Genomic DNA, 20321 nt, shown 5'->3' with positions numbered 1-20321 from the left:
AATACAGGGAGGCCAACTTCAGGCTGGCCTAGAGCCAGAGCAGCTCCACAGTGGAAAAGGTTCCCAGGTAAGGTGGTAAGCTCCTTGTCCCTGAAGGTATTCAAGCACTGCTATTGGACCACCATTTACTGGTGATATTCGGGGAAGAATGAACAGTAAGAGTAGAGTCAACAGTTCTCTCCAGCCTCAAGCAGCTGTGACATATTAGAAGGGCTGGCAGTTAAAAGAGTTCCTGGAAAAAATTTTTCCAGGACAACTCTGTTCATTCTTGCTCATTTTTCAAGTTCCAACCCAGATATCACCACATCCACGAAGTCTTCCTTAACTCTCTCCCCATCTGTCCCCACCCCTGATACAAAGATGAGTCTCCCCCATCTCTCTGAAATCAGAGACCAGGCTTTAAATCGTCGCTTTCCCTGTGTGATTTTGGGTGAGTGCCTCAAGCCCTCTGAGCTGCAATTTTCTCAGCTGTGAAATGATTTCATCCCAGAGGAGGGGGAACCAAAGATCAAATGACATCAGCAAGCCTCACACTTAGCCTGTGATCAGGAAGTGCAAATTTCCTTCAGTCTCTGGTAGGTTCAGAGGGTGGGGGGTAGTGAGCTGCCTGCCATTGGCTGTATTCAAGCTGATGTCAGAGACTCTTGGTGTGGGACTGGGTACTGAGGATTTCTTTCTTGCACTGAGGTAAAGATTGCACTCAGTGTCCTTATGAGTTCTTCCAACTCTAAAAAAACACACTTGTGACTTGGCCTTGGCTGGCTGTGGGAAGATGGGCACATCACTGAGTGGACGCAGTCTCCACCCACCTCCACCAAGCTATAAAAAACCAGGAGTCCACACATGCTGCACGATTCCATTTATATGAAAAGTCCAGAAAAGGCAAAATTTATAGAGACAGAGAGAAGATTGGTTGTTGCCTGGAGCAGGGGTGGGAACAGGAATTGATGGCAAATAGGTACCAGGTTTCTTTGGGGGGTGATGGACATAGTCTAAAATTGGATTGTAGTGATGGTTGCACAACTTTGTAAATTTACTACAAATCGTTGAATCCCTTAAAGTGAGAGAATTTTATGGTGCGTAAATTATACCTTTACAAAGCTATTAAAACAAAAACAAAACAGCACTGCCACCAATAAAATGGGTCCAGAGGGGCCAGTGGCATGGCTGAGGGTGTTGCCTGCACCCTGTGGGGAACATGGCAGTGGCAGGCTGAGGTCAGAGGTCACAAGGCCTGAGGTCACCTCCAGTCTCCTCCACTTGTGGCTTCATATCAGTACTCCTTTGTTTTTTTATTCTATAAGATGCAAGAAAATGAAACGGATTCACCAGCTAACCTCATTAAAACCCTGAAGTGAACCCCAGGTGATGTGAGTTGGTGGGATTCTGCAGAAGGGTGAGGAGCTGGAGGAGGGGGCGGCATAAGGGAGGGGGCGGCATAATGGAGGGGGCGGCATAAGGGAGGGGGCGGCATAAGGGAGGAGGCCCGAGGGGACTGGCCCCCCTGGAAGACCCTGGAGACCAGTGCTGGGCTGCAGCTCAGGTCATCTTGTGGTTCAGGGTCTCTGAGTAGAATAGAATAAAGGCCAAGGACTTGGCCTGGCCTGGCCTTGTCTTTTAAGACACTGATGGGTCCACTTGAGGGAAGAGAGGAGGCAACCAATCATGTGCTGAGCACCTACTACATGCCAGGGAGGGGTGGACATTTACCCTGGTGATGTGACTGACTGGCCGAGGGACCTGGAGACCAGCAGAGAAGCCCTGAATGGGCACCAGGTCTATGCACTGTGGAAAGATCTGATTTGCTCATGGTTATAAAGATGTCTGATTTAAACTTTGCTGTAAATGAGAGGTTTATCGAATCCGTTTAACATGAAAGGAAACCAGAGCTCTGGAAGTTAAGTCACTTGCCTGAGGCCACACAGTAAATGGTAGGAATCACATTTGAACCTAGGCCAATGCAAAGCAGAATAACTTTCAGAGCAAGTTGATCTCATGGTTAGTAGTGAGCTCCCTATCGCTAAAAGTATGTAAGAAGAGGCTTAATGAAACCTCTCAAGAAGTCAAAACCAGTGACCTTGAAACCCCTCCCAGTCCAGTTAGTTTGTGAGGCCACAAATTCTTGCTGATCGGTTCTCTTGAGAGTTAAATCTGGACTCAGAGTCAAGTAGAAAGAAAGGTCTGAGCCATCCTGAGGGAGGGGACCAAGTGGGCAGGGCCTGGCTGGCACCCTGTCAGCTCGCCACACACGACCGCTGATGGCTGGTTGGGGCCAAAGTGATACTTGAATACACACGGGCCGGGCCAGGGCAGGCAGCACAGGGCTCCAGGCAACTGCGCTTTGGCCTAAACTAGTCCGAGGAGCGGGTGCATAGGGAGCAGGAGCCACCTCACAAAGCTGCTGCCCAGTCGGTCAAACGGGGCCCTGTCTGGCCCTCCAGCCAGTGGCCTGTCTCACACCTGCCCCACTGCTGCCCCGCGGGGGCACCCCACTCTCCCTCTCCCCAGTTGCTGCCTCCCTGAAGGACTCAGGATCCCAGCTGAGGTTCCCTCCTCTCAGCCCCGGACTCCCTAGAGGATGAGCTCACCAGAGGCCACGTTCCCAAACAAGAGCCCTGGGCCAGTGAGAGGCCCTGGCTCCCCTTCATTTGCCCACCAGGCCCTGGGACGGCAGTGAGGGAGGCTGGGGCCTCTGAGAAGGGAGCTGGGCTGGGGGCTTCCCCTGCCATCTCCTCTCCACGGGGCTCCCCAAGCCAGCACTGAGGTGGGGAGGCCAGGGGCCCTCCTGACCCACACCGCCATCCACCTCGGGGCGCCACCCTGCTCCACACCCAGAGGGAATCTGGGTTTGCTCTTACATATCCTGGGGCCTCCAGGCCAGACCTAGAACCCACACATGCGGGCGGCACTTTGGCCTCCTGTACCCCAGAAACAGCAGCTGGAGACTCTGGGGGTGGAGGGCATGAATGCGGAGACTAATTGCAGTATAAGAGTTACAGCACTTTTTCAAGATCCTGAGACAGAAAGGGACACGATGGCTTACCTCAGCTTCCCTGAAGGAATATCCTAGCAACAGGGCAGGGCTCCTTCAAGACTCAGGGTATCTCACTCCCACCCTGCCTCCTTCTTTCCATCCACCACAGGTCACCTGCTGTGGTCCAGGGCCCTATACAACAATCCATCTTCCACCATCTCTCCTCTGCATAAACTCTTCCATGGCTCCCAGCACTCCTGAGGAAAAGCCCAAACTCAGAGCACAAGAAGCCTATTGATTATGCCTTCCCTCCCCCCACGCCCTCTTCTCACTCCACCCTAGCAGCACCACTGGTAGCTCCTTGAATGCTTTGGATCTACTGCGCCCCAGGGACTTTGCACAGGCTGATCCCTCTGCCAGGAATCCACTCCCCTCCCCCAAGTCACACACAGATTTCTTTGTCTACCTTTAAGTCATTTATAATCCAAGCCTTCCCAGCACCTCCCCCTTCCCCAGCGTGGGCTCCTTCACCCATGCTATGTGTGGCCACATCACAGTTTATTAGATCCCGGCAGCCTGCCTGTTGTTCTCAAACTTGACCCTGCATCAGAATCCCCTGGAAGACTTGTCCAAGCCCCGATTGCCGGACCTCATCCCTGAGTCTCCAATTTATTAGGTCTGGGGTGGTGGCCTGAATATCTGCATTTCTGACAAGCTCCCAGGCGACACTGATGCTGCTGGTCTGAGGACCACATTTGAGAACCGCTGGTTAGACCTGAAGCTCTTTGAGGCTGATCTTGCATGATGTTTTATGTCCAGACTCTGAAAGAATCTGGTTTATAGTTGGTTTTAATAAACACATAAATGAAAGGTATTGATTCATCTGGTGTAGCCAATGTGGGTGGCAGGAGAATGGACTGGGACAATTTTTCCCAATTCGTCCACTCTGCTGTCGGCACTCTCTTCCCTTTTCCCAAAATGGTGGCTGCGCCTTGGGGGCTGCTGGCTTCTCAGACTGGGCACAGTGGTTTCTGGGCCTAGGAAGACAGACCACCATCTGGGTTTTGGGAATGTCTTCAGAGGCATAAGTCTGGAGCCCATGGCAGTGGAGGGGTGTGAGCCTGTGAGGGAGGAAGGTGGAGCAGAGATAATAGGCCTGGGGAGACGGTCGGGGGCAGGGAGGGTGGCATCTGAGCATCAGCAAGGAGAAGTGGATTTTGTGGGATCCAAGAGCTGCAGGCTCATGTGTCCTGCTCCTGGAATAGCCCTCCAAGAGGTGATAGGACTTCGATGGGGCCACCCTAAGTTGCCGAGAAAGGCTGGGAGTCTAAACACCCAAACCCATGGCTTGGAGTTGCCACCAAAGACCAACCACACTGTATCCAGGCTGGCTTGGAAATGGCCTCTGCCCACGCGCCCTTGCTGGAACCTGGGCCGGGCAAAAGAGGCTATCTGCAGGGTCCTGTGCAGGCCGAGGTCCAGCAGTCTCACCCAAAATGTTCTGGGCCACAGAAAGGCCATGAAGTCTTCCCCATGATCCGAGAGGGTGAGAATCCTCCCTCCCATCATGGCTGGGATTGAATGTCCTTCAAATGGGCAGGGGAGGCTCAGCCGCAGATCAAGTCGGAGCTAGAGAAATAATGGCAGATGGCATGTCTTCAGGGATAAAACTCAAACCTGCTGCGAAGTCCATTTAGCACTGATGATGGGCTGGGCCCTGTGCTAGGCCCTGGCCCCTTCCTGATGAGGCATGAAAGAGTGTGGGAGCAGAGGACATGGCATGGAAGTGCAAACAGTCAGAGGGTGGACAGGAACGAGCAATTGTCTTGCCAGGAACATGGAAGCCTGGTTGCACGGAGCCCTGGGGCACAGAAGAGAGCACCCTGCCAGGCGGCCAGACATGGTATCTATGAGCCTCTTACTCCAAACTTGGCCCCAATGTGGCATCTCAGGCCATGGCCCCAGGACTCCAGGACACAGAGCACTGGAGACCCTCAAGGCTCAGAGCGTACCAGAGCCAAGGATACACAGGCTGCCCCCAGCTCCAGTGGGATGACTAGGGCACCAGCCTCAGCACTTTGGCCTGGATGGCAATTCAATGCAACAGTCATCTGGCCACTGTCCCCTCCTGACTGCATTCCTGCCCCCTACACTTGAGGTAAAAAGAAGGGGAAAAGTTCCAGATTTGGGAAGCTCCACATTCAAAGAGGATACTGCTGGGGACAGAGAAAGAAGCTGGAAGCTGGCTGGGGTGGGGGTGGGGAAGCATTTGCTTTTAAGTCCTTCCAGATCATTTGAATTTTTAAGGAGCATGTATTACTTCTGCAATAATAAATTCCAAAAATAATTTTTGTCTTAAATATGCAAGGCAGTCTGCAAAATTCTGTTGGGAAGAGAGAAGTTTATGCAACAGCAGCTTTAGGGGTCATTAAATACATCATCATCATCCTTTCTTGAACATCTACCACGTGCCCAGAGCGCTGCTCCGTGTTCTAACACCCAGTATTTAATCTAATGCTCATCAGCCCTATGAGTAGGAAGCTATTAGTCCTATCATTTTCTAGATGAGAAAACAGAATTTGATAGAGACTAAATAACATGCCCAAGGTCACCCAGCCTTGCAGCTGGGGTCTGCACTCGCCAGTGTCTGACAGCAAGTTCTCATCCTTAGATCCGGGCACACCCCATGCTGCCTCCTGCAACTGAAACCAAGAAATTGACGGGCCCAAGAGCCATTTGTTTTGAGTCCACTCCACTGCTTGAAAACCACTGGGATTGCACAGGAGCCCACATGAAATTGTCATGGGAAAACCAACCCAGAGCCTGGTGTCACCAACCACTTTGGAAATTTGGGCCGAGGGTAGGAAGATGTGTTTGACTGTGCGTCCATTATAATCCATGCATCTGTCCAAACATTCACCACCCGCTAACTGAAGCCCTGGCATGCCCGGCTCTGTGCTAAATGCTGGGGACCAGAGTGGGCAGGATACCTTCCGTCACCAGGAAAGGACCAGGTGAACACAAGGCAGATTGGACCCCTCAGCACCTTCCAATTTGCCGACTTTGTGTCCTCCAGAAAGACCCCAAACCTTTTGTGATTTGAGATCCAGACAAGCATTACAGGTGGTAAGAATGCAACACAGCTCTGTAATCCATGCCCACTGATAGGCTTCCACTCTCAGATGCCTTAATTGGCATAATGCTGAGCCTGGTTTTGGCCATCCAATCCATCTCGTTGGTCCAGGGACAATGCCAGACCAGCGAAATGTGGTGGGTTCTCTGGCATTTCATCCATTAGCCCCAGGATGGAAAAAGAGGGGTTATGCAAAGCTCCAGGAGCCATGGGAGGCCGGGTGGGATTTCTCCCCTCCCGGGGCTCCAGCCTGCAGACCTGAGTGTGGTCAGGCTAGCCAGGAGCTCCTTTAGCCAATGGTGTCCATGGGGCCAGCTGGAGGGCAGAGGCGGCCCCAAGTGCAGCTTGAATGCAGAGAGCAGGCAACTTGGGTGTCCCATTCAATAGGATCCCATGTGCCCCTCAGATAAATGTTTGATGAAGGAATTAAGTGTGATTTTTGAGGAAGGCTGCTCTGCCCTCACTGGGAGATGGGAGGGGTGTGACTCTCAGCCCTGTCACCAGATTTTGGGGGACAAGGCCTTAGGCTGCCCTCCAGGCATCTATACACCAAAGACTCTGTTGAGGACTCCTCTCACAGAGTTACGAAATTAAAAATATAAATAATAATAACACCAATAGCATCAGTGCTATCACGAAGGACGGACCTTTGGCCGGTGTGCCATCACACACATTATCTCATTTAGTTATTCATTCAATCTTCACATCAGTCCTGTGAGATATGGAGTATTATTACCCTCAATGTATAGATGTGAAAACTGAGGCTCCGGGGGCCAAGGCTGTACTACCAGTGGAACCGGGATCTGACTTGGAATAAAAGTTTAAAGTTGGAAAGGGCTTCATCCCTCATTTCACGATCGACAAACTATAGGACAGGGAGGCTGAGGCCACCAGTAGCACAGCTAGGACAAGAACTCAGGTCTCCTCACTTCCAGCCCAGGGTCTGCTGCTAGGCCTGCTGCTTGCAACACTGTAAGTGAACATGATTTCTAAGATCTGCAAAGGACCTCGAGATGGAAGGATGAACTGCACTTGGCCCCTGAGCAGTCCCATCTCTTCTAAAGCCCCTCCACTCCCCCCCCCCCAAAAAACCTCCCTCTCCTGGGCATGGAGCGGAAAGAAGCGAAAGTGGACCTAAACCCAGGCTGTGATTTAAGGCAGCCCTGAAGATGGTCACAGGCCTGCCTGGCCAAGCCTGGAGGCCTGCAGGGAGAAAGCTGACCACCTTCATCTCACTTCCTGCCTGGCACAGTCTTCGCTCCCACTGTTTCTTCCTCCTGGGTTGCCCAGCATCCTCACCTGTCCCATATCCTGCCCAGTTTTCAAAGCCTAGCTCAAATGCACGGCCGTCTCTGATTTCCCACCACCATCACCACTCTGAAGTGACTTCTCGATCTGGTCTTGGAAACTCCAAGCCTTCCTTTACATTTCTGCTCCAAACCCTCCCATTCTGTACCTTGGATGACAGGGGTTGACTTTCCTGTCTGTCTCCCTTCTAAGGGGCTGGACCCTTAAGGGGCTCTCAGTGCTGGTCTCTGAGGTGTTGCTGAATGAACAGTGAGGGAGTCGGAGCAGAGAGGTCGGCCTGTCCTTTTTGTTGACTTGTATACATGCCTGACCGGCTTTGCAGACAGATCTCTAACTGTGATCTTCCCTCTCTCTCCAGGACCTATGACCAGCTGCATCTTAAATTCTAAGTCCTAGAGGGTGAGGACGAAGTCATTCTAGCATCTCTGCAGCATCAGTCATAAGTGGGGGCTTTAAAAAACAGTGTGGAAAATAATCAGGTGACAAACATCCACCAATTCCGGCTATGGTTTGGCACTGAATGAGATACTGGATGAGGGGTTGGGGACAAGACACCCAGAGGAAGGGTCCTGCCCTCAGTGGATCTCCCAGAGAAGGCAGGGATCCCTAAGGGAAGGGACCTTTCAGCTTTGCCTGTTCCCAGTCCCCAGCAAATGAACAGGGCCTGCCACACAGTCAGTCAATTACCATTGGCTGAAGAAATGAATTAATAAGCATTGACCCAGCAGCAGTGAGCACCCCATATAAGGCAGGGTGGTGCTGAATGCTGAGCTGGTCTGGGCCATGAGTCAGAGCTGCAGAATTCACCGGCGAGAGAGAGGCTGGTACAGGGCCAGGAGGTTTGTGGTTGACCGAAATCAACAAAGGCCAGATCTTCAAAAACACTCGGCCACAGTTGCCTGGGAGGCAGCATTACACACTGTGGTTTCCCAACTGTTTTCTGCAGAGCAATCTTTTTTCAAATGAAATCGTACACCGCACCCTAAATGCATAACAGAGCTTCCACGGTGGACGTCAACTGGGGCATTGAGGCTGGTCTGGAAACCCTGGAACTCCTGGGGCCCCTCAGGGACAGGGCTCCTGCTCAACCAGTGATGGCGTCCTCTCTTCTCCCTCCCTCAGAGAGTCGCCAGGAAGCGGGAAGCAGAGAGGAGGGCTGAGGCCCCGGGCTGGGCCGCCATGGGCTGGGTCTTCAGAGGGGCCATTTAGGTAGATAAATGCTAAAGTGGTTCGAGAAACTTTCCCCAGTGATGAGGGGTTGGGCCGGGGGTTGGGGGTGTGGAAAGAAAGCAAAAGGCCTTCCCAGCGAATGGAGGGGAATCCAAAGTGGCCAGATGTGGGGTGGCTGAAACAGCGGGCTGGCCTCTAGGAGCACAAGGACTCAGTATGTGAAGGGTCTTCTGGGCCGATCCTTTAGGAAAGTGAAGCACCATCTGTAGATACATTGCAGATACACGCCCCTGCAAATCGGGCTTTCAGATACATGAGCCACTGAAACCAAGGCATACCTGTCCGAGAGCGGCTAGCCCTGCACTGTGAGCCACAGCAAGGACCCATTTAGGACAAATCAGCCCTCCTGCTCGCTCACCCACCCACCCCCTGCCATGGCACCAGCAGGGAGCACCTGTTGTTTGGTCTGCTTGGCATTCCTTCTTCTGAAAATAGCACCTGGGTTTTCCCTTTGGAGTACCAGCCCTCTCACATGCTCAGGCTGACTCCTCCCACTCGTAACACCCCCACCCCTAACCACAGACACTCAGCACTGACCTAGTCTGGCCAATCAGCATATTCTGTCTTTCTGGTTTCAGTGAGTGGTCAGAGATGGTCATGTGACCCAAGACCAGCCAATAAGATTTGACTCTAGTAGTTTTGTAAGAACTCCTGGGAAAAAGAAGCTTTCCTTCTACTGGCTTTGTGTTGAGCAGGATGACTGTCCGGAACCACATGGAGAGTGTCTACCAGGGACCCCAGCCCACAAGGAGGGAAGCAGAAGGCACAGACATGGGCATCATTTAAGTCTTGGACACCAGTAAACAAGCCCCAAACTGCCACTCTATTGGAAACCAATAAAAAATGAATAAATCGTGTTTTCTTGCTTAATCAGGTTGAGTTTGGTGTTGGCTCCCAATTGATGCAAACTCTGACCTCAGTTCAGCCTTTGCCTGGCCTCTCATCACCCCAACCCACCCCTACCGGCCCCACCCTGTCTCCCCTGCAGCCAACCTTCATGTCAGGCCCGTCATTGGTTTTTGCTGACCTGGGCGGCAGCTCCAGCCTTCCCCTCAGATCCAAGCACTGGGCACAGATCAGCAGCCTGCAGGGCTCACCTGTACCCCAGCCGTCCCAGGTGTCTAGCCCCTCCTAGGGTTGTGTTTTGGCTAATCTAGTGCGACCTCTCCAACCTGGGCTCTTTGAACTTCAGTTCTACTGGGAGAGACAGATACTACACAGTGAATGAGGGCCCTGGAATCCAGCCACTCCTGAGCTTGGGGTGGGAAGAGTCACCCCACGGCTTTGGTCCATGGTCTCAGAGAGACCTGCTGTGGGCAGAGGCTGTGGGGTGTGGCAGGATAGGCTTGGGCTCAGCTGTCAAGCAGGCGGGGAAAGTTCCTGGATCTCTTACCTGCTCTATCACCTTGGGCAAATTGTCCCCTCTAAATCTCAAGATCTTCAACTTTAAAGTGGAGATCATATTACTATACACCTGACAGAAGGACAAAAATCTACAAAGCTGACAGCATCAATTGGTGGCGAGGAGATGATGCAAAAAGAACTCTCACTCATTGCTGATGGGGATGCAAAATGGTACAGCCGCTCTGGAAGACAGCTTGCAGTTCCCTACAAAGCTAAATATACTCTTACCATATATTTCAGCAAACATGCTCCTAAATATTTACCCAACTGATTGAAAACTTATGTCCATACAAAAACCTGCACATGAATGTTTATAGCAGTTTTATTCATAATCACCCTAAACTGGAAATAACCAAGATTTCCTTCAATAGATGAATGGATAAGCAAACTGTGGTACATCTAATGGAATATTATTTAGCAATAAAAAAGAAACGAGCCATCAAGTCATGGAAAGACATGGAGGAATGTATATGACATATGCATTATTACAAAGTGAAAGTAGCCAGTCTGAAAAGGCTACCTACTATATGATTCCGATTATATGATATTCTGGAAGAGGCAAAAAAGAAAGGAGACAGTGAAAAGATCACCGGTTGCCGGGGGTGGAGAAGAAGGGAGGGAGGATAAAAAAACGAGGTACTCTCTTATCTGGCAAGGCAGATGGCCTCCCACAATAAACACTCTAACTCCCAGCCTCCCTTGCAGCTAGGTGTGCCACATGACTACAACCTGGCCAATGGGACATGACAGGAAGTGATGTGGGCACCCTCTCCTTTTCTTATTTCCCCATTCTTACTGACCAGAATGGAGAAACTGTCATGGGCCACCATGGATGATGGAGACAAGTAACAGTCAGAGAGCCACAGGACAAAAGGAACCTGGGCCCCTAATATATTTGTGTCAAAGACTCCCCTGAGCTCAGAAGTTTCCTTAGAGATAAATCAACCTGTCTCTCATTTAAGGAACATTATTTTTAGGGGAAGGTTATAGCTCAGAGTGCTATGGCGTACACAAGGTCCTGGGTTCAATCCCCACTACCTCCATTAAATAAAGAAAGAAAGAAACCTGATTATCCCCCCAACAGAAAAATTAAATTAAAGAACATTATTTTGCATTTTTGTTACACACAACCAAACCATTATCCTGACAAATGCAAGAACCTTCAAGGATTGTCCTGAGAATTCTGCATAATATACGTAAAACATCTTCACTCACTTATTCATTCATTCATTCATTCAACAAATAATGACCTGTGTACTCTGCTGGGATCTGGGGGTTCAACCAAAGATAAGACAGACAAACCCCTGTCCTCCGGAGTCTGCATTCTAGTGCAGGAGACAGGCCATCAAGATGAATTTATTACAGATTTTCACGAGTGCAGGAACTCTACTAGTATCAGCTAATGCTTATTGCCTTCTGAACTTACTGCATGTCCTGTTCTAAGCCCTTTTCACATGTTACCTCATTGTATCGTCACCACAAACCCAGGAGGTGGGTGCTATTGCTTCCTCATTTGACCAATGAGGAAGCTGAGCCACAGAAAGGTTGAAGCACCTGCCCAAAGTCACACAGCTAGTAGTTGGTGGTTCAGGATCTGAACTCAGGTCTGCTGGACTTTACAGCCTTAACCACCGGGCTCTCCTGCTAATGAAGGGAACACCCAGGACCCTGTGACAGAGAACAGCGGAGTGCCCTGCTGATGGGTACGATTAGCAACAACCACCACAGCAGCAAAAGCAGCATAAAAGCCCGCACTGAACAGCCTGAACTCCTTTACCTGGGTAGCCAGCGTTGAGAAGTCTGGAAAAAGATTGTGTCCACTTTTTAGAAGTTCAGATTCAAAGGGTTCACGCTGCTTTGATGCCAGTGTCAGAAGGTCTGGCCGCTGCAAGCTCAGGGCTGTCCAGGAGATGCCCACCTGTCAGAGACAAGCAGAACCAGCCGTGACTGCCTAGCGGGGGTCGGGGGTGGGGAACCCATCAGCTCACACTGCCCAAGGTCTCTTCTTTTTGTTTGAAATGCGCTTGGGGCCCCTGAGGAGACCGTGTGATGAGCAGATGGCAGTAACCTGGGGTCATGCATCAGGACTGGGGAGCCATCATTAAGGTCCCGGCTGAACTTGCCTGCAAACAATTCCAAGACACAAAGATATGCATATGCCTGTGTGTACGTCCTGAATAAAAATACTTAAGTGTCACACCCACTGTGTCTAGCATGGTGCCCTTTGCATAGAGGGAGGCTTGACAAATGTTTCCTGATTTGCTCTGCTGAAACATAATTTTATATGTCTAAGTGGGGGGGAGGAAACTCTGAGTTCATGCGCACTGGTGGAGAGATTCTTCTTCATGTGAAAATGCATTCCTGGGAGGCTCCATCCAGCCAGACCAGTGGCCTCATTAACTAATGAGGCGACCAATACCCAGAGAGGGGCAGCGACTTGCCTAAAGTCACAGAGCAAGTTGGTGGCAGAGTGAGGTCTAAAGCCTGGTCTCTCCTGACTCATGGCTGCTTGCTCTCTCCAGGGCCGCACCCTCCTTTGTCGTTGTCAGACTGGTACCCCTGGAGCAGCCTGGGCACAGGGTGGGAGCCTGCTGCCTGCCTGACAGCTGGACGCTGGTCACAAGTCAGAGCAGAGAATTGCTTCTGGGCTGTGTTCAAGCCCAGAAAAGGTGCAGGAAGCAGTGTCCACAGTGGTTGGGAGCATAGGCTTGGAGGCTAGTGGACTCATCCACATGGCTGGGGCAACCTCTTTCTGGGGTTGGGACCCTGGGGAAGTCAGATGTCCTCTCGGAGCATCAGTCTCCTCTTCTGTAAAACAGGACTAATAATAGCATCTCTCTTTGAGGACTGCAGGGAGTGAAAACGACTTTCATAAGTCTGTGAAGCCACAGCAGAGAGCATTTGGCTCACAGCAATCGCTCAATAAATGTTAGGGAGGCGACACAGAGGAGGGATTATGTGCATTGCGGGGGGCGGTAGGTGTGTGGGTGGAGCACTGGACTGGGAGTTGCTTTGTGTCCTTGGCAAGATTTTGGACAAAAATCTCTCAATTCCACCAGTGATTCGCTCCCTCTGTTCCCACCTTCCATCCTTGTCTCTGCCTTCATAGACTAGCGTCGGTCCCCAGCATACCTGCTGCTCCCTCCTGGCTGCAACCCCCACCTGCCCACGAGAGTGATCGCTACACCCCAGCCCACTTTTCACCAGCCAGCAAAATGCAAATGTCACTAGCACTCTGCAAGCTGGTGAGCTAATGTCACCAGACGGCAGCCAGTACAGAAGAACTGTGGAGGGGTGGAGGGTGCGGGGCGAATTCCCCAGGAGGGGTGGCATTCTCGGCTTTTTCCAATAAGGGTATGATCAAGAAATAAACAAATGGCTGCAGGAAAGAGGTGACAACGGAGACTGTTTTAGCAGCATGCTGTGAGATGTGACCGCCAGTGGTCCCTGCTGTGGCCCCCATCCAGCTGATGTATGTGTCTTGGCCCCTCTGGGCCTCCTCCCCACACACAGCCCGATGGAGGCTCATCTGAGGGACCCCCCAGCCTCCACCTTTCATTTCCACCCCAGCCCACACTCCCTCAAACCTGCTGAGAGAAGCAGACCACCCACCCAATTAACAGCCATGGGAGTGGGGAGTCCTCTCCCAGGAGGAGGTGGCAGCAGGGGACCTCAGGGATCCACAGGCAGGAATCCTGGGTTCCAGTCCCAGTGCTGCACTAACTTGCTATGAGCACTCTGGCACATCCTCCCTTTGGGGGGGCCTTAGTTTCTCCATCTGTGAAAGGGGGTGTCAGATACATCATTGATCCCTACCATTTCTCAGGGTCAGCTCTAAACCTCCCAGCTCACAGGCAGAGATGCCAGTGTAAGGCTCTTCCTCTTCTAATGTCCTTATGACACTGGCACTGTTGACACCTGCAAGCACGTAAGGCTTCCTGGAGGAGGTGCCCCATATGCGTGTGTGGAGACAAGAGCAGGGCACTGTGGGCAGGAGGCCCAGGTAAGAAAAGATATGGAGATACCCAGAGTGGGGACTTGGAGCCAATGCTGTCTGTCAGGGCGGAGTGGGAAATGAGACAGAAGAGTCCTGTGGTCAGTGCTTTCCATACACGTTCCCATTTTATTGATGAGAAACTGAGGCTCAGAGAGGTTAAATAGCTTGGGAGATGCATGGTTGTTAAATAGCACAGATTGGATTTGAGCCCCATAGTTTTGGGTTTTTTAATTGAAGTATGGTCTGTTTACTAACTTCTGGTGTACACCTGAGCCCATAGATGGTTATGGGGTGCCGCCATCTAGACTCTTTAAAGAAGAACTGGAGAAATTCAGCAGCGTTTGTGTTATAAATACATGTAAATGAGCTCAAGTTCTATGTGAGGGTGGGCAACATCATGTGTGTGTGGGAGGGGTGGGGGAGTTTCCTGTGTCAGTCTGTGTACTTGTAAATGTGAGTGGGTCATTGCTGAATGAAGCTGCTGCCCTGTGGGGATGCCGGATGGGGAGGGTGTGGCTGAGGAGCCGATGATGAGGCTGGGGATCGGGCAGGCAGAAGGTGCTGGCCATCCCATGGCAGCCTAGGAAGCCCTGGTCTGTGGGCTGTGAGCTGGGCCTGTGCTCATGGGTACTGCCTCCTGGTCCTGACCTACATTGCTTGTTCCTGGCTCCCATACTCCCCTCACTGCCGCTCAGGAAAGCAGCATGTCCTGCCCTTGGCCTCTCCCTCAGCTCAGTCTCCTCCACAATCCCTAGGGCTATATGCAGATCCGGCAGATCGAGCCAGGCATACAGACGGGGCTGCTGCCAGCAGACAGGGAAGCCAGTGAGTGAGTGTACCTTGCACCCACTGAGGACTGGCCAGACCTGTCTTCCAGCACTGGCTCTGCCACTAGCCACTGGCTATGTGATTAGGGCATGCAATCCACCTCTCTGAGCCTCAGTGAACCCTCGCAGAGCTGCTGAGATGACTATTTAAGAGAAAAGACATGCAAACTATAAAGTGCTGTGCCCACAGACAGGGCTGTGGTTGTAATCCCAGTGGCCAAGATAACCCAGGAAGTGTAGGGAGTTCCCTAGAGAGTCTTGACTGGGAATCCAGCCAACGTCTTTATGTAAGTCCCCCTTGCCCCTCCCCTGGGCCTCAGTTTCTCCATCTATAAAGCCAAGGACCCTTAAGTTCAGATGCAGAGTGGTGCTCAGCCCTCAGTGTCTAATTTTCTTCACCATGATTCGCTATTAACATCATAGATGGATTTCATTTGCCAGAAACATGAAGGCCATTCACGCAGCAGTAAGCAGTAGGTTGAGTAATTAGGACCCAGGACAAGTAAGTTTTGATGGGAGGAGAGAGGAAGATGATCTCATGTTCCAGTCACTGACCAAGAAGGAATGTGATCATCCTAGGAAGACAGAAGGAAGCATGTGGGAATGGAGGGAGGCGGGGCTGTTGGAAGTTGATAGAATTTGGACAAACTCTCTCCCCAAGTTTGCACTGGGCTGGCTATGATGCCACAGAGAAGACACAGGAGTTCTATTTCCTGGAGACCTCAGGAACAGGAGCATTCACTCATTTGGTGAGTACTCATTGAACAGCTGCTGTGTACCAGGACTCCAGGGGTGCCAGGGATGAGTGAGGCACCAACTATGCGGGGAAGTGTGACAATGCTCTTGTCCCCATAGTTCAAGGTGGCTTAGGAGGGCTTATCACCTTGTTCTCAGTTTAAAGAAGGGAGATGCCCCTTCTTTCTTCACCCCCAGGGAAGGCTTCCTGGAGAAGGAGGCAGATTTGAATGTGCAGAGATGAGCAGAGGGCACTGTGGGCAAAGGGACCAGGGGGAACAAAGACACGGAGGTGCCCAAGTGTGAGGTAAGTATTCAGGACCAGGAGGCAAGGCTGCCTGCAGGAGCAGAATGAGAAGGGGTTGGATGGTTAAGGTCCTTGAATGCCAGGCCAACGATGATGAGGCATAGGCAATGGGGAGCTACTGAAGGTCATACAGCAGAGGTGTGTTTCAGGTGGTTGAAAAGCAGCAAGAAGCCCAGGCAAGTGGATACAGATGATGAAAAGGTGGAAAGAGGATGAGCAGGGACTGTGGGGCTGTGGTGAATAAAAGGATGGTGGAGGGGTCAGTAGAGTAGGAAGGACAGTATTGAAATTGGCAGGTTGTGGGGAGGTGACCCAGATGTGGAAGGAAAGATGATGATGGATTTAAGCATACAGGGTTTATATCCCAGCTCTGCCACTGTCACCGTGTGCTCTCAAGCATGTCATTTTTCCTCTCTGGGCATCAGTTTCCTCCCCTGTAAAGTGAAAAAAAGCCACTTCATAGAGATGTGGGATTCAACCAGATAACACACGAGGAAGCACTCTGAACACAGTAAGTGATTGGTGGATGCTTGCTTTCTAAAATGTAAGCATTTACTGCTTTTATCAATTAGTGGTGACCTTCCCCTGTTACAAATGAGGACACTGAAGTCTGAGGTCAAAAGAGTGACTGGAATTGGCAGTGCTCGCTCCAATCACAGGAGAAGCAAGTTATGAGCAAATAAACGTGGGATGACTCAGAGAAGAGTCTTGATTTTAAAATATTGCTAAAGAAAAGGGCTGTTTTATGACTTTTGTGCTGTGTGCTTATTAAACCCAAGCTATAAATGTGAACTAATAAGTAAAATGAGTTAAGTTAATGAAAAAAATCAACCTTCAGGATGGATCCATATTACCTAATGGCAGTCCATAAACATAAACATAAAATTTTAAAATACAAGAATGAATTACAATGCCCAGCAGCTCAAGGAATCTGCAATTTCTCTGTCTGAAAAATAAAAGCTATTGATTTTAGCTTGGGTTCTCATTGCTCATGAGTGAGCCTTTGAGAAGTCATAAAGGAAGGAATTATTTCCAATTGTTTACTCACTAAGGATCATATGTATTGAATTTAAATTGTCTCTGATTCCTAATTAGTACAAACCAAATTAGAATCTGAGTACAGCAGATCTGGAAAGGCCCTTGGAGACCCGTAAGCTCAGTTTTCTTCATTTTATAGACATGGAACCCGAGGGACAGAGAAGGAGTTAGTTACCTAAGATCACACAGCAAGTAGGGGAAGGATCCAAGCTAGATCGGGGCTCCTGGTCCCCAGGTCAGCGTTTTGCTGTGGTCCTGGCAGCATTAGGGATCATCAGATCATTAAGTCTAATCCCCATGGGTGGGCAGGGGTGTTACCTTGGCCTTAGCCCCCATGGCTCCTACAACAAGGGCCTTCTCCCAGCTCTCGAGAAAAGTCATCTGCTCAGGAAGGGACCCTCAAAGCCAAACAGTCTAACACTGACAGCAAAGTGAGTTCTAAGACAGTCTAGCACACTGCCACATATGGAACCCTGGAGCTCCTCTGCCCATGCTGCTCTCCAGGCAGCTCAGCCGGGAAGAAAACCCACACTGGGGGCCCCAGAGTTCTGTTCCCGAGGTGCTGCAGTGCGGCACAGCCCAGACCCAGGTCAGTTCCTCCCCCTGTTCCAGGGGAGGCCGGGGGCACAAGGGCCTCATTGTATATTAGGAAAGGGAGGGGTGTCTTAACTCAGCCTGGCTCTGTCTCTCTCTCTCTCTCTCTCTCTCTCTCTCTCTCTCACACACACACACACACACACACGTGTATGACACCACAGGGACTAAGGAGCTTTGCGTGTGGCTCTGGCACACATGCGTGATGCGTGCGTGTACGTTAAGCTTCAGCCCACACTCGATTATGAAGCAGATGTTTAATTACTACCTGAGTGTTATTAATCAACACGATTAATACACAACCCATAGCACATAATTACTTTGCAATTACACTGAAACGAAGTATTTTATCACCAAGGGTTTGCTAATTACCCGGCCTTGCCAAAGGACAGGTATAATGGTCAGCAATTTTTCTTTTTTTTTCCTTTCCTTCCTTTTCTCCCTCCCCTGCCCTCTCATTAATTTTCTGAACTGATGTCCCCACTGCACAGAACCGGGAGCCCAGGCAGGCTGCCGGCCTCCTCCCCAAGGTGTCCAGTCTGCACTCACATCGGTTTAATGTGACTCTAAATCGCCCTGGGCCTCGCCTCTCAGCTCCCCAGCTTGGAAAGGCATGTCCTTTCCCCAAGTGCAGCCGGCCTCCTGCAGGCTTGGGGATGGAGAGGCAGCGTCGGGCAGGGGTTACCTGGGGAAGCTCCGCAGGCAGCTGGCTGGACTTGAATCCTAGTTCTACCAGTTTCTGGTTGTGTGATCTAAGCCAAGCTACCTGTGCCTCAGTTTCCCCAAGTGCAAGATGGAGGTGATAACAGTATTTATCTTAGGGGTTTCTTGTGAGTATTTGATGTGATAGAAAACGTAAAGCACTTAGCACAGTGTCTGACACAGAGTAAGTCTCCAGCAACACCTGTTATAACTATTACTATTATCCTCCCAATCACAGAATCTCCCAAACGTTCAGGTTTTTGGATTCCACTCCCTATCCCTCAGATAGAGCGCTCAGTCCCATCTACCTGGAACCATCTCCCTGCATTGCCCCTTCCCGTCTACCTGCCACTTCCATGGGCTCCTCTTCTTTAATCCAAGCCTTCATCCTCTCTCACCTGGTCCACAGTCATTAGCCTCCACACAATCTCCCTGCTGTGCCCCCCTCCACCCACCACCATTCCATCCTCCCCTGGGCAGGGAGACAGATCTTCAGGGAGCAGAGCTTGGACCATGGCACTCTCCTGCTCAACAGCCTTCTGTAGCTCACAATTGCCTACGCAGCAAGGTCCACCTCCCCCTACTAGAAGATCACTAATGCCCCAGATTCCCTAAGTTTTTGATGAGTGAATGAATGAGTGTCTTGCTTTTAGAGACAAGAGGCTTTTAGAGATTTTAGAGGCATCCACTCTCACCAAGCTGGGATGTCCGAGAGCATTTTACAAGCCTGCATATCTCCATGGACTTGGGGTTTATTCTGGAACTCGGGGTCTGTCCCTTACTGTTCATTTCCAGACCAGCTTGTTTCCCGCCCCCTCCGCTGGCAAAAATCTTCCCCAAACCATCTGTATTTAAATACAATCCATCTTTCAGGGCACAGAAACCACAGGTCCAGCTGAGCAAAGAGGCTTTATAAGGTGCAGAGGCCAGTGTGTGGTCTGCTTGAGAGGTGAGCTTAAGGGACATGCTGACAAACTCCAGCACAGACAGCATGTGTTCGAGAGAGTCAAGGGGGTGTACATGGGTATGTATGTGTACGTGGTGTGCACACGCTCTCTCTCCACTGCTCTCTCTGCATAAGTGAGGGCACTGTAGCTACTTCTGAGTGTGACTCAGCTCGTTCAGTTACAAAAATATCAAACACTGAGAGTCATTCATTTACTCGATAATCATAAAATATTGGGCTCTGGCGTCAGACCGCTAGTGTTAAAGACCTACCTTTACCTCTGACTAGGTGTGTGACTTTGGGAAAATCCCTGAACTTCTCTGAGCCTCAGTTCTTAGTTGTAAAATGGGGCTAATCACAGCTCTTACTGAAAGCGTTGTTGTGAGGATGGAACACACACTTTGATCAGTGCCTGGCAGGCAGAAAGAGTCAGATCAGTGTTAGCTATTTTGTTATTATTATTAATAAGGACAATAAACCTTGGGAACATAGAAACTCAATGTCTAAAGCAGAATATGGTATATAGTACTAGACCAGTGGGTGGAGAAGTCCCTGCAGAAACATCAAAACAGAAGGCAATAAAGTGATATGTGTTTGTCATTCGTTTATTTATTCAGCAAACACTCACTAAGTGCCTACTGTATAAATCTCTATGTTATCACCGCGGGAGGGAAGAGGGACTCCCTCTCTTCGCAGTGACGCCAAGTGGAAGATGCAGTTCACAAGTAGCTGGGAGAGGGCAGAGGCTTGGGAATGTTCTAAACCACTAGCTGCTGTTGCCCACCCCTCGCCCTCACCAAAACCTCAAATTGCCTGTCACTCCCAGGCACTAGATGAATGGATAACAGCACTGTTGCAGATGCGGGAGATAGCTCCTGGGTGAGTAGGCTCAAGTCCAAAGAGAAGGGAGGAAAGGCATTCCAAGCAGAGGGCACAGCCAAGGCAGGTGGAGGGAGCAGCCAGCAGGGGGCGCTCTGGCAGAGGCGGGAAGGGGGAGAGGTGGGAGGTGGGGGGTCAAGGGTGCCGAGGCAGAGCTTGGGTGAATGGAAAATCAAAGGAAATTCACAGAGGAGGTGATGGGGGCCACTTCAGGTCCTGGGTTTTCCTTCTTCGTCTGATGTTCCAG

General features: G+C 50.7%; 1 protein-coding gene across 5 annotated transcripts in view; it reads right to left on the bottom strand.

Moving 5' to 3' along the window:
• The window catches only part of TSPAN18 (tetraspanin 18), a 172690-nt gene that overhangs the window by 48254 nt on the left and 104115 nt on the right, over window positions 1–20321 (bottom strand). For 3 of the 5 annotated variants that reach the window (XM_031690590.2, XM_031690591.2, XM_015246186.3), the window contains one exon: window positions 11827–11967. The exons of the other annotated variants lie outside the window; for them this stretch is intronic. The gene's annotated coding sequence lies outside the window, so the exon portion shown is untranslated. The remainder of the gene's footprint in view (window positions 1–11826; window positions 11968–20321) is intronic. 5 annotated transcript variants of the gene reach the window in all.

Source organism: Vicugna pacos, chromosome 10 (assembly GCF_048564905.1).
Source record: "Vicugna pacos chromosome 10, VicPac4, whole genome shotgun sequence".
NCBI lineage: Eukaryota > Metazoa > Chordata > Mammalia > Artiodactyla > Camelidae > Vicugna > Vicugna pacos.
This window is presented reverse-complemented; position numbering and strand designations above follow the sequence as displayed.